Consider the following 14955-nt stretch of genomic DNA (forward strand, 5'->3'; position numbering starts at 1 on the left):
TAAAGTGATGAAGGAGAAAAACCTGCAACCAAGATTACTCTACCCAGCAAGGATCTCATTCAGATTTGATGGAGAAATTAAAACGTTTACAGACAAGCAAAAGCTGAGAGAGTTCAGCACCACCAAACCAGCTTTACAACAAATGCTAAAGGAACTTCTCTAGGCAAGAAACACAACAGAAGGAAAAGACCTACAATAACGAACCCAAAACAATTAAGAAAATGGGAGTAGGAACATACATATCAATAATTACCTTAAATGTAAATGGACTAAATGCTCCCACCAAAAGACACAGACTGGCTGAATGGATACAAAAACAAGACCCATATATATGCTGTCTACAAGAGACCCACTTCAGACCTAGAGACACATACAGACTGAAAGTAAGGGGATGGAAAAAGATATTCCATGCAAATGGAAACCAAAAGAAAGCTGGAGTAGCAATTCTCATATCAGACAAAATAGACTTTAAAATAAAGACTACTAGAAGAGACAAAGAAGGACACTACATAATGATCAAGGGATCAATCCAAGAAGAAGATATAACAATTGTAAATATTTATGCACCAAACATAGGAGCACCTCAATCCATAAGGGAAATATTAACAGCCATAAAGGGAGAAATCGACAGTAACACAATCATAGTAGGGGACTTTAACACCCCACTTTCACCAATGGACAGGTCATCCAAAATGAAAATAAATAAGGAAACACAAGCTTTAAATGATACATTAAACAAGATGGACTTAATTGATATTTATAGGACATTCCATCCAAAAACAACAGAATACACATTTTTCTCAAGTGCTCATGGAACATTCTCCAGGATAGATCATATCTTGGGTCACAAATCAAGCCTTGGTAAATTTAAGAAAATTGAAATTGTATCAAGTATCTTTTCCAACCACAATGCTATGAGACTAGATATCAATTACAGGAAAAGAGCTGTAAAACATACAAACACATGGAGGCTAAACAATACACTACTTAATAACGAAGTGATCACTGAAGAAATCAAAGAGGAAATTAAAAAATACCTAGAAACAAATGACAATGGAGACACGACGACCCAAAACCTATGGGATGCAGCAAAAGCAGTTCTAAGAGGGAAGTTTATGGCAATACAATCCCACCTTAAGAAACAGGAAATATCTCGAATAAACAACCTAACAAAACAAAACAAAACAAAACAAAACAAAAAACTAAAAATAGAACTACCATGTGACCTATCAATCACACTACTGGGCATATACCCAAAGAAAACCATAATTCAAAAAGATACATGCATCCCAATGTTCATTGCTGCGCTATTTACAATAGCTAGGTCATGGAAGCAACCTAAATGCCCATCGACAGATGAATGGATAAAGAAGATGTGGCCCATATATACAATGGAATATTACTCAGCCATAAAAAGGAACAAAATTGCATCATTTGTAGAGACGTGGATGAATCTAGAGACTGTCATACAGAGTGAATAAGTCAGAAAGAGAAAAACAAATATTGTATATTAGCGCATATATGTGGAACCTAGAAAATGGTGCAGAGGAACCAGTTTGCAGGACAGAAATTGAGACACAGAAGTAGAGAACAAACATATGGACAACAAGGGGGGAAAGCGGCAGGGGTTGGGATGGTGGTATGATGAATTGGGCGATTGGGATCGACATTTATACACTGATGTGTATAAAATTGATGACTAATAAGAACCTGCTGTATAAAAAATAAATAAAATAAAAAAACAAAAGAAAATTGCAGGAAAGTGTGAATAATATGACCCTGTTTTTGTAAAAGTAACAGCAATAAAAATATTTCATGTACATGTAAAAAAAGAATTTACCATCTTAAGTATTTTAAAACGCACAATTCAGTGATGTTAAGTATATTCACAGTGTTGTGAAACACATCTCTGGAACTTTTTCATCTTATAAGTCTGAAACTATATACCCATTAAACAACAACTCTCCCTTCCCTAGCTAGTTCCTCATAAACACAATTCTACTTTCTGTTTCTGTGGATTTTACTAGTTTAGAGACCTCATATGAGTGGAATCATACAGTATTTGTCTTTTTGTGACTGGCTTATATTTTACATAGAATAATGTCCTCAAGGTTCATCCATGTTGTACCATATGATAGAATTTCCTTCCTTTTTTAAGGCTGAATAATATCCCAATGTATGCATAGACCACATTTTGTTTACACATTCATCCATTGATGGACATTCAGGTTGCTTCCACCTCTTGGCTATTGTGAATAGTGCTGCTATAAACATTGGGTACAAATATCTCTTTGAGACCCTGCTTTCAATTCTTTTGGATATATACCCAGAAGTGTGATTGCTGGATCATATGGTAATCCTGTTTAGTTTTTTGAGGAACCTCCATGCTGTTTTCCACAGTGGCTGCACCATTTTACATTCCCAGCAGTAATGTACAGGGCTCCAATTTCTCCTCATCCTCACCAACACTTCTTATTTTCTGTTTTCTTTTTTTTCCGATTTTTTTTTTTTTTGGCTGCACCTTGCAGCCTGTGGGATCTTAGTTCCCAGACCAGGGATTGAACCCGGGCCCTTGTCAGTGAAAGCTCAGAGTCCTAACCACTGGACTGCCAGGGAATTCTCTATTTTCTGGTTTTTGATAGTAGCCATCCTAGTAGCGATGGTATTTCATGGTTTTGATTTGCATTTCGTCAGTGATTAATGATGTTGAGCATGTTTTCATATACTTGTTGGCTATTTGTATATTATCTTTGGAGAAGTGTCTATTCCCAAAAAAGTCCTTTGCCCATTTTAAAAATTGGATTATTTGATTTTTGCATTGTTGTGAGCATATTTTTACTTGGCTAATTTTCCATCTCTGTATCTTCTTTGGTAAAGTATATGCTCAGATCTTTTGCCTATTCTTAAACTGGGTTTGTTTTTATATTGTTGAGTGTTAAGAGCTCTTTATATAGTCTGGATATAAATCTTTTATTAGGTATGTAATTTGCAACATCTCCCAGTCTCTGGTTTGTCTTTTCATTGTCTTAATAGTACATTGCCTTTCATGACCCAGGATCATGCAGCTTTTTTTTTTTTTTTTTTTTTTTTTTTTGCATAAAGATGAGCAGTTGTTCCGGCACCACTTGTTGAAAAGACGTTCCTTTCACCATTCAATTGCCTTTGTAGGTTTGTCAAAATTCTGGGAATTCCCTGGCGTTCCAGTGGTTAGGTCTCAGCGCTTTCACTGCCATGGGCCCGGGTTGATCCCTGGTCGAGGAACTAAGATTCTGGGAGCCACACGGCACAGCCAAAAAAATATATATATAGTTGACTATATTTTTGCACTTTCTTTTCTGTCTATTGCCTATCCTTGCATCAATACCACACTATCTTGATTTGACTATTATAGCTTTATAGTAAACTTAAAATTGGATAGTATGATGCTTCTTTGTTCTTTTTGGGAATTGTTTTGGTTACTCTAGTTCTTTGCCTTTTCATATAAAATTTAGAATCAGCTTATTGGTATGTTCAAAATTCTTGCTGGGATTTTGATTGGCATTGTGTAAAATCTAAAGATCAAGTTGAGGAGAACTGACATCTTAATGATCTTGCATCGTCCAACCCATGAACATGGCATATCTCTCCATTTATTTAGATCTTTGATTTCTCTCACCAGCGTTCTGTAGTTTTTCATGTACAGATCCTGCAAGTATTTTGTTCAGATTTATACCTTCATTTCTTCTGGTGCTATTATAAACCTTACCTCCTTTCAAACAAGGAAAATAATCTCACGGTGTATTTGCAAACTCACTAAGCCTATTCTTATATAAACTCAGGCTGAAATTTCCATTTATCTCCTGACCCCAGGCCCTGAGCCCCAAGTCTGATTTGTCTCATGGTGGCGTTCTGACTCCCCAGAGCCAGTGCCTGAGTATTGTCCTTTTCTTGTTGACAGAAACTCTGATAATTACTTTTGGGGAAGGCCATAAAGAAACTTCATATTACATACTTGTGGCAAGGTCAAGGGGATGCATTAGCTCTTGATTCAAAGGTCTCTGGGTAAACCAGTCTGGAATTGGCAACAGGCCTGGGAAGTGGGTGAGAGGCAATGACATTTTGTTACAGTGACAATGATTAGAGTTAGGTGTACACAGGCCAGACCTGTAGTTCTTCTTTTTTTTAAAAAAAAAAATTACACAAATCTGTAGGGTAACAGTCTTCTGCCCAAATATTTTAAGCCACTGCCAGTGAGTCCTAATTATCAAATACTTTGATTAAAACTTTGGACTTGACTTCTGTTACAGCATGCTTAATTGAAAAAATAAATAGATAAATCTTACCTTTTTTAATATTATAACATCTGCCCTGCAAGCTCCCAATTTAGAATCAGTCTTACAACCTGCTTTCTCTGATCTTTACCCAAATAGATGAGTGTCCATATCTTATAAATTAGTGGAGTTTGACATTGTGAATTTATGGTTCCAGTATCAGCTGGGTTCTCACCACAGCTAGTTAATCCTTCTACTATGTGTTTTGGGTCAGCAAGTCTCCTGTTTCCCTCAGGAACGATTTAGACCCTTTACCACTTTTCACAAAACTCTCTGCCTACAAGGCCTCTCTCTCCACAGATGATTTTCCTCCACAAAGCACCAAGAACATAGGGGCGCACTTTGTTGCATCTGCTCCCATCCTGTTCTCTCTCCAGTCTCAGAGGAAGAGGTAGCCCTCTTCCTGCTCAAGGCTAATCCACCTTTTGTTCAATCAACTGATATACATTAAGTATCTGTTATATGCTAGATATTGCACTAGGAGCTTGGGACATAGTGGAGAATAAAGCAGTTCACATTCTGGAGGCAGGGGTGACAGACAAACAAGTGAACAAGAAAATTATCAGTTAAAATAGTGTGATGTGGGACTTCCCTGATGGTCCAGTGGTTAAGACTCTGAACATCCAATGCAGGGGGCACGGGTTCGATCCCTTGTTGGGGAACTAAGATCCCACATGCCGCATGGCAAGGGCAAAAAAAACAAAAATAGTGTGATGTGATAGAGAGTGATGGTGGTCAGGGATGGGCTCTGAGGGGGAGCCGTGTGAGCCATGTAAGACCTGAAGGGTGAGAATGAGTCAGCCAGGTGAGGACCACAGGGAAAGCACTCCAGATGATGGCAATAGAAAATACAAAGGCCCTATGGAGGGATAAGCTTAGCATGTTGGAGGAACAGAAAGAAGGCCAATGTGACTAGATTGTAATGAGTGAGAGAATGAACAAGCAGCAAGAGGTGAGGTCAGAGGAGTGGGCAGAAGCCAGGCCGTGTGTGACCTTGCAGGCCCAAATAAGGATTTTGGATCTTAAAAGTACAGTGGGGGCTTCTCTGGTGGCGCAGTGGTTGAGAGTCCGCCTGCCGATGCAGGGGACACGGGTTCGTGCCCCGGTCCGGGAAGATCCCACATGCCGCGGAGTGGCTGGGCCCGTGAGCCATGGCCGCTGAGCCTGCGCGTCCGGAGCCTGCGCTCCACAATGGGAGAGGCCACAACAGTGAGAGGCCCGCGTACCGCAAAAAAAAAAAAAAAAAAGTACAGTGGGAAATTATTGGAGACTTTTAAGCAGAGGAGTAACATGATTTATGTTTTAAACTCATTCTGGCTGCTACATGGAGAATGGCTTGTCGTTGGGAAGCAAGAATGGAAACAGGGAGACCAATGAGGAGACTAGTGTAGTAGCCCAGATGGGAGGTGAGAGTGGTTGGACCGGGGTAGTAGAGAAAGAGTTGGGAAAAGTGAATGGAGATGTGTTTTGGAGGTTTTGTTATCAGGACTAGCTGATAGATTGAGGGGGAATTGGGTTTTGGTTTGGACAAACCAGCTATAAGGGTCATTCTGGGGTCAGTTGGGAAAATATAAATATGTGGTATTAGATGAGATGAACATTTTTTAAAATGGTGGAGATTGTTGGCTGAAAAAAGTCTGCAGAACAGCATGCAGAGTGATCTTATTTGGTGTATTATATATTTGTTCCTGTGTACTCACATATACACATAGAGAGATCTGAAAGGATATGCATTAAGATATTAACAGTGGTGATCTTGGGTAATGAGAATGTGTCACTGAGTTCTAGCAAAACTTCAATAAACAGTTCTTAAACTGTTTTAGGGAATAGAAAAAGATAACGTTTCGCAATTTTTGATATGAAAATAGGATAACTGATACCATACCTGACAGTGATAGCAGGAGAAAGAAATATATGGATCAATCTTATCTGCAAACATAGGTATAAAAATCCTGAATATGGGACTTCCGGGTAAGATGGCGGAAGAGTAAGACGCGGAGATCACCTTCCTCCCCACAGATACACCAGAAATACAGCTACACGTGGAACAACTCCTACAGAACACCTACTGAACGCTGGCAGAAGACCCCAGACCTCCCAAAAGGCAAGAAACTCCCCACATACCTGGGTAGGGCAAAGCGGAGAGATTCCCGCACAGAGGAGCGGTGCCGAGTGGCACTCACCAGCCCGAGAGGCTTGTCTGCTCCCCCGCCGGGGCGGGCGGCGCTGGAGCTGAGGCTCAGGCTTCGGTCAGAGCGCAGCGAGAGGACTGGGGCTGGCGGCGAGAACTCAGCCTGAAGGGGGCTAATGTGCCACAGCTAGCCGGGAGGGAGTCCGGGAAAACTCTGGAGCTGCCGAAGAGGCAGGAGACGTTTTCTTCCCTCTTGGTTTCCTGGTGCGCGAGGAGAGGGGATTAAGAGCGCCGCGTAAAGGAGCTCCAGAGACGGGCGCGAGTCGCGGCTGAAAGCGCGGAGCCCAGAGACGGGCGTGGGACGCTGGGGCTGCTGCTGCCGCCGCCAAGAAGCCTGTGTGCGAGCGCAGGTCACTGTCCACACCGCCCTTCCGGGAGCCTGTGCAGCCTGCCACTGCCGGGGTCCCGGGATCCAGGGGCGGCTTCCCTGAGAGAACGCACCGCGCGCCTCAGGCTGGTGCAACGTCACGCCGACCTCTGCCGCTGCAGGCTCGCCCCGCACTCCGTGCCCCTCCCTCCCGCCCGGCCTGAGTGAGCCAGAGCCCCCGAAGAGGCTGCTCCTTTAACCCTGTCCTGTCTGAGCGAAGAACAGACGCCCTCCGGCGACCTACACGCAGAGGCGGGGCCAAATCCAAAGCTGAGACCCAGGAGCTGTGAGAACAAAGAAGAGAAAGGGAAACCTCTCCCAGCAGCCTCAGAAGCAGCGGATTAAAGCTCCACAATCAACTTGATGTACCCTGCATCTGTGGAATACATGAATAGACAACAAATCATCCCAAATTGAGGAGCCAGGAGTCAGTGCTGTGCCTCTGAGGTGGGAGAGCGAACTTCAGGACACTGGTCCACAAGAGACCTCCCAGCTCCACATAATATCAAACGGCAAAAATCTTCCAGAGATCTCCATCTCAACACCAGCACCCAGCTTCACTCAACGACCAGCAAGCTACAGTGCTGGACACCCTATGCCAAACAAGTACGCCACCCATTAGCAGAGAGGTGGCCTAAAATCATAAAAAGTCCGCAGACACCCCAAAACACACCACCAGACGTGGACCTGCCCACCAGAAAGACAAGATCCAGCCTCATCCACCAGAACACAGGCAGTAGTCCCCTCCACCAAGAAGCCTACACAACCCACTAAACCAACCTTAGCCACTGGGGACAGACACCAAAAACAACGGGAACTACGAACCTGCAGCCTGCAAAAAGGAGACCCCAAACACAGTAACATAAGCAAAATGAGAAGACAGAAAAACACACAGCAGGAGAAGGAGCAAGATAAAAAACCCACCAGACCTAACAAATGAAGAGGTAATAGGCAGTCTACCTGAAAAAGAATTCAGAATAATGATGGTAAAGATGATCCAAAATCTTGGAAATAGAATAGACAAAATGCAAGAAACAGTTAACAAGGACCTAGAAGAACTAAAGACGAATCAAGCATCGATTAAAAACACAATAAATGAAATAAAAAATACTCTAGATGGGATCAATAGCAGAATAACTGAGGCAGAAGAACGGATAAGTGAGGTGGAAGATAAAATAGTGGAAATAACTGCTGCAGAGCAAAATAAAGAAAAAAGAATGAAAAGAACAGAGGACAGTCTCAGAGACCTCTGGGACAACATTAAACGCACCAACATTCGAATTATAGGGGTTCCAGACGAAGAAGAGAAAAAGAAAGGGACTGAGAAAATATTTGAAGAGATTATAGTTGAAAACTTCCCTAATATGGGAAAGGAAATAGTTAATCAAGTCCAGGAGGCACAGAGAGTCCCATACAGAATAAATCCAAGGAGAAATACACCAAGACACATATTAATCAAACTGTCAAAAATTAAACACAAAGAAATCATATTAAAAGCAGCAAGGCAAAAACAACAAATAACACACAAGGGAATCCCCATCAGGATAACAGCTGATCTCTCGGCAGAAACTCTACAAGCCAGAAGGGAGTGGCAGGACATACTTAAAGTGATGAAGGAGAAAAACCTGCAACCAAGATTACTCTACCCAGCAAGGATCTCATTCAGATTTGATGGAGAAATTAAAACGTTTACAGACAAGCAAAAGCTGAGAGAGTTCAGCACCACCAAACCAGCTTTACAACAAATGCTAAAGGAACTTCTCTAGGCAAGAAACACAACAGAAGGAAAAGACCTACAATAACGAACCCAAAACAATTAAGAAAATGGGAGTAGGAACATACATATCAATAATTACCTTAAATGTAAATGGACTAAATGCTCCCACCAAAAGACACAGACTGGCTGAATGGATACAAAAACAAGACCCATATATATGCTGTCTACAAGAGACCCACTTCAGACCTAGAGACACATACAGACTGAAAGTAAGGGGATGGAAAAAGATATTCCATGCAAATGGAAACCAAAAGAAAGCTGGAGTAGCAATTCTCATATCAGACAAAATAGACTTTAAAATAAAGACTACTAGAAGAGACAAAGAAGGACACTACATAATGATCAAGGGATCAATCCAAGAAGAAGATATAACAATTGTAAATATTTATGCACCAAACATAGGAGCACCTCAATCCATAAGGGAAATATTAACAGCCATAAAGGGAGAAATCGACAGTAACACAATCATAGTAGGGGACTTTAACACCCCACTTTCACCAATGGACAGGTCATCCAAAATGAAAATAAATAAGGAAACACAAGCTTTAAATGATACATTAAACAAGATGGACTTAATTGATATTTATAGGACATTCCATCCAAAAACAACAGAATACACATTTTTCTCAAGTGCTCATGGAACATTCTCCAGGATAGATCATATCTTGGGTCACAAATCAAGCCTTGGTAAATTTAAGAAAATTGAAATTGTATCAAGTATCTTTTCCAACCACAATGCTATGAGACTAGATATCAATTACAGGAAAAGAGCTGTAAAACATACAAACACATGGAGGCTAAACAATACACTACTTAATAACGAAGTGATCACTGAAGAAATCAAAGAGGAAATTAAAAAATACCTAGAAACAAATGACAATGGAGACACGACGACCCAAAACCTATGGGATGCAGCAAAAGCAGTTCTAAGAGGGAAGTTTATGGCAATACAATCCCACCTTAAGAAACAGGAAATATCTCGAATAAACAACCTAACAAAACAAAACAAAACAAAACAAAACAAAAAACTAAAAATAGAACTACCATGTGACCTATCAATCACACTACTGGGCATATACCCAAAGAAAACCATAATTCAAAAAGATACATGCATCCCAATGTTCATTGCTGCGCTATTTACAATAGCTAGGTCATGGAAGCAACCTAAATGCCCATCGACAGATGAATGGATAAAGAAGATGTGGCCCATATATACAATGGAATATTACTCAGCCATAAAAAGGAACAAAATTGCATCATTTGTAGAGACGTGGCTGAATCTAGAGACTGTCATACAGAGTGAATAAGTCAGAAAGAGAAAAACAAATATTGTATATTAGCGCATATATGTGGAACCTAGAAAATGGTGCAGAGGAACCAGTTTGCAGGACAGAAATTGAGACACAGAAGTAGAGAACAAACATATGGACAACAAGGGGGGAAAGCGGCAGGGGTTGGGATGGTGGTATGATGAATTGGGCGATTGGGATCGACATTTATACACTGATGTGTATAAAATTGATGACTAATAAGAACCTGCTGTATAAAAAATAAATAAAATAAAAAAACAAAAGAAAATTGCAGGAAAGTGTGAATAATATGACCCTGTTTTTGTAAAAGTAACAGCAATAAAAATATTTCATGTACATGTAAAAAAAGAATTTACCATCTTAAGTATTTTAAAATGCACAATTCAGTGATGTTAAGTATATTCACAGTGTTGTGAAACACATCTCTGGAACTTTTTCATCTTATAAGTCTGAAACTATATACCCATTAAACAACAACTCTCCCTTCCCTAGCTAGTTCCTCATAAACACAATTCTACTTTCTGTTTCTGTGGATTTTACTAGTTTAGAGACCTCATATGAGTGGAATCATACAGTATTTGTCTTTTTGTGACTGGCTTATATTTTACATAGAATAATGTCCTCAAGGTTCATCCATGTTGTACCATATGATAGAATTTCCTTCCTTTTTTAAGGCTGAATAATATCCCAATGTATGCATAGACCACATTTTGTTTACACATTCATCCACTGATGGACATTCAGGTTGCTTCCACCTCTTGGCTATTGTGAATAGTGCTGCTATAAACATTGGGTACAAATATCTCTTTGAGACCCTGCTTTCAATTCTTTTGGATATATACCCAGAAGTGTGATTGCTGGATCATATGGTAATCCTGTTTAGTTTTTTGAGGAACCTCCATGCTGTTTTCCACAGTGGCTGCACCATTTTACATTCCCAGCAGTAATGTACAGGGCTCCAATTTCTCCTCATCCTCACCAACACTTCTTATTTTCTGTTTTCTTTTTTTTTCCGATTTTTTTTTTTTTTGGCTGCACCTTGCAGCCTGTGGGATCTTAGTTCCCAGACCAGGGATTGAACCCGGGCCCTTGTCAGTGAAAGCTCAGAGTCCTAACCACTGGACTGCCAGGGAATTCTCTATTTTCTGGTTTTTGATAGTAGCCATCCTAGTAGCGATGGTATTTCATGGTTTTGATTTGCATTTCGTCAGTGATTAATGATGTTGAGCATGTTTTCATATACTTGTTGGCTATTTGTATATTATCTTTGGAGAAGTGTCTATTCCCAAAAAAGTCCTTTGCCCATTTTAAAAATTGGATTATTTGATTTTTGCATTGTTGTGAGCATATTTTTACTTGGCTAATTTTCCATCTCTGTATCTTCTTTGGTAAAGTATATGCTCAGATCTTTTGCCTATTCTTAAACTGGGTTTGTTTTTATATTGTTGAGTGTTAAGAGCTCTTTATATAGTCTGGATATAAATCTTTTATTAGGTATGTAATTTGCAACATCTCCCAGTCTCTGGTTTGTCTTTTCATTGTCTTAATAGTACATTGCCTTTCATGACCCAGGATCATGCAGCTTTTTTTTTTTTTTTTTTTTTTTTTTGCATAAAGATGAGCAGTTGTTCCGGCACCACTTGTTGAAAAGACGTTCCTTTCACCATTCAATTGCCTTTGTAGGTTTGTCAAAATTCTGGGAATTCCCTGGCGTTCCAGTGGTTAGGTCTCGGCGCTTTCACTGCCATGGGCCCGGGTTGATCCCTGGTCGAGGAACTAAGATTCTGGGAGCCACACGGCACAGCCAAAAATATATATATATAGTTGACTATATTTTTGCACTTTCTTTTCTGTCTATTGCCTATCCTTGCATCAATACCACACTATCTTGATTTGACTATTATAGCTTTATAGTAAACTTAAAATTGGATAGTATGATGCTTCTTTGTTCTTTTTGGGAATTGTTTTGGTTACTCTAGTTCTTTGCCTTTTCATATAAAATTTAGAATCAGCTTATTGGTATGTTCAAAATTCTTGCTGGGATTTTGATTGGCATTGTATAAAATCTAAAGATCAAGTTGAGGAGAACTGACATCTTAGTGATCTTGCATCGTCCAACCCATGAACATGGCATATCTCTCCATTTATTTAGATCTTTGATTTCTCTCACCAGCGTTCTGTAGTTTTTCATGTACAGATCCTGCAAGTATTTTGTTCAGATTTATACCTTCATTTCTTCTGGTGCTATTATAAACCTTACCTCCTTTCAAACAAGGAAAATAATCTCACGGTGTATTTGCAAACTCACTAAGCCTATTCTTATATAAACTCAGGCTGAAATTTCCATTTATCTCCTGACCCCAGGCCCTGAGCCCCAAGTCTGATTTGTCTCATGGTGGCGTTCTGACTCCCCAGAGCCAGTGCCTGAGTATTGTCCTTTTCTTGTTGACAGAAACTCTGATAATTACTTTTGGGGAAGGCCATAAAGAAACTTCATATTACATACTTGTGGCAAGGTCAAGGGGATGCATTAGCTCTTGATTCAAAGGTCTCTGGGTAAACCAGTCTGGAATTGGCAACAGACCTGGGAAGTGGGTGAGAGGCAATGACATTTTGTTACAGTGACAATGATTAGAGTTAGGTGTACACAGGCCAGACCTGTAGTTCTTCTTTTTTTTTAAAAAAAAAATTACACAAATCTGTAGGGTAACAGTCTTCTGCCCAAATATTTTAAGCCACTGCCAGTGAGTCCTAATTATCAAATACTTTGATTAAAACTTTGGACTTGACTTCTGTTACAGCATGCTTAATTGAAAAAATAAATAGATAAATCTTACCTTTTTTAATATTATAACATCTGCCCTGCAAGCTCCCAATTTAGAATCAGTCTTACAACCTGCTTTCTCTGATCTTTACCCAAATAGATGAGTGTCCATATCTTATAAATTAGTGGAGTTTGACATTGTGAATTTATGGTTCCAGTATCAGCTGGGTTCTCACCACAGCTAGTTAATCCTTCTACTATGTGTTTTGGGTCAGCAAGTCTCCTGTTTCCCTCAGGAACGATTTAGAGCCTTTACCACTTTTCACAAACCTCTCTGCCTACAAGGCCTCTCTCTCCACAGATGATTTTCCTCCACAAAGCACCAAGAACATAGGGGCGCACTTTGTTGCATCTGCTCCCATCCTGTTCTCTCTCCAGTCTCAGAGGAAGAGGTAGCCCTCTTCCTGCTCAAGGCTAATCCACCTTTTGTTCAATCAACTGATATACATTAAGTATCTGTTATATGCTAGATATTGCACTAGGAGCTTGGGACATAGTGGAGAATAAAGCAGTTCACATTCTGGAGGCAGGGGTGACAGACAAACAAGTGAACAAGAAAATTATCAGTTAAAATAGTGTGATGTGGGACTTCCCTGATGGTCCAGTGGTTAAGACTCTGCACATCCAATGCAGGGGGCACGGGTTCGATCCCTTGTTGGGGAACTAAGATCCCACATGCCGCATGGCAAGGGCAAAAAAAACAAAAATAGTGTGATGTGATAGAGAGTGATGGTGGTCAGGGATGGGCTCTGAGGGGGAGCCGTGTGAGCCATGTAAGACCTGAAGGGTGAGAATGAGTCAGCCAGGTGAGGACCACAGGGAAAGCACTCCAGATGATGGCAATAGAAAATACAAAGGCCCTATGGAGGGATAAGCTTAGCATGTTGGAGGAACAGAAAGAAGGCCAATGTGACTAGATTGTAATGAGTGAGAGAATGAACAAGCAGCAAGAGGTGAGGTCAGAGGAGTGGGCAGAAGCCAGGCCGTGTGTGACCTTGCAGGCCCAAATAAGGATTTTGGATCTTAAAAGTACAGTGGGGGCTTCTCTGGTGGCGCAGTGGTTGAGAGTCCGCCTGCCGATGCAGGGGACACGGGTTCGTGCCCCGGTCCGGGAAGATCCCACATGCCGCGGAGTGGCTGGGCCCGTGAGCCATGGCCGCTGAGCCTGCGCGTCCGGAGCCTGTGCTCCACAATGGGAGAGGCCACAACAGTGAGAGGCCCGCGTACCGCAAAAAAAAAAAAAAAAAAAGTACAGTGGGAAATTATTGGAGACTTTTAAGCAGAGGAGTAACATGATTTATGTTTTAAACTCATTCTGGCTGCTACATGGAGAATGGCTTGTCGTTGGGAAGCAAGAATGGAAACAGGGAGACCAATGAGGAGACTAGTGTAGTAGCCCAGATGGGAGGTGAGAGTGGTTGGACCGGGGTAGTAGAGAAAGAGTTGGGAAAAGTGAATGGAGATGTGTTTTGGAGGTTTTGTTATCAGGACTAGCTGATAGATTGAGGGGGAATTGGGTTTTGGTTTGGACAAACCAGCTATAAGGGTCATACTGGGGTCAGTTGGGAAAATATAAATATGTGGTATTAGATGAGATGAACATTTTTTTAAATGGTGGAGATTGTTGGCTGAAAAAAGTTTGCAGAACAGCATGCAGAGTGATCTTATTTGGTGTATTATATATTTGTTCCTGTGTACTCACATATACACATAGAGAGATCTGAAAGGATATGCATTAAGATATTAACAGTGGTGATCTTGGGTAATGAGAATGTGTCACTGAGTTCTAGCAAAACTTCAATAAACAGTTCTTAAACTGTTTTAGGGAATAGAAAAAGATAACGTTTCGCAATTTTTGATATGAAAATAGGATAACTGATACCATACCTGACAGTGATAGCAGGAGAAAGAAATATATGGATCAATCTTATCTGCAAACATAGGTATAAAAATCCTGAATATGGGACTTCCGGGTAAGATGGCGGAAGAGTAAGACGCGGAGATCACCTTCCTCCCCACAGATACACCAGAAATACAGCTACACGTGGAACAACTCCTACAGAACACCTACTGAACGCTGGCAGAAGACCCCAGACCTCCCAAAAGGCAAGAAACTCCCCACATACCTGGGTAGGGCAAAGCGGAGAGATTCCCGCACAGAGGAGCGGTGCCGAGC

The sequence above is a fragment of the Mesoplodon densirostris genome, chromosome X (assembly GCF_025265405.1).
Source record: "Mesoplodon densirostris isolate mMesDen1 chromosome X, mMesDen1 primary haplotype, whole genome shotgun sequence".
Taxonomy (NCBI): domain Eukaryota; kingdom Metazoa; phylum Chordata; class Mammalia; order Artiodactyla; family Ziphiidae; genus Mesoplodon; species Mesoplodon densirostris.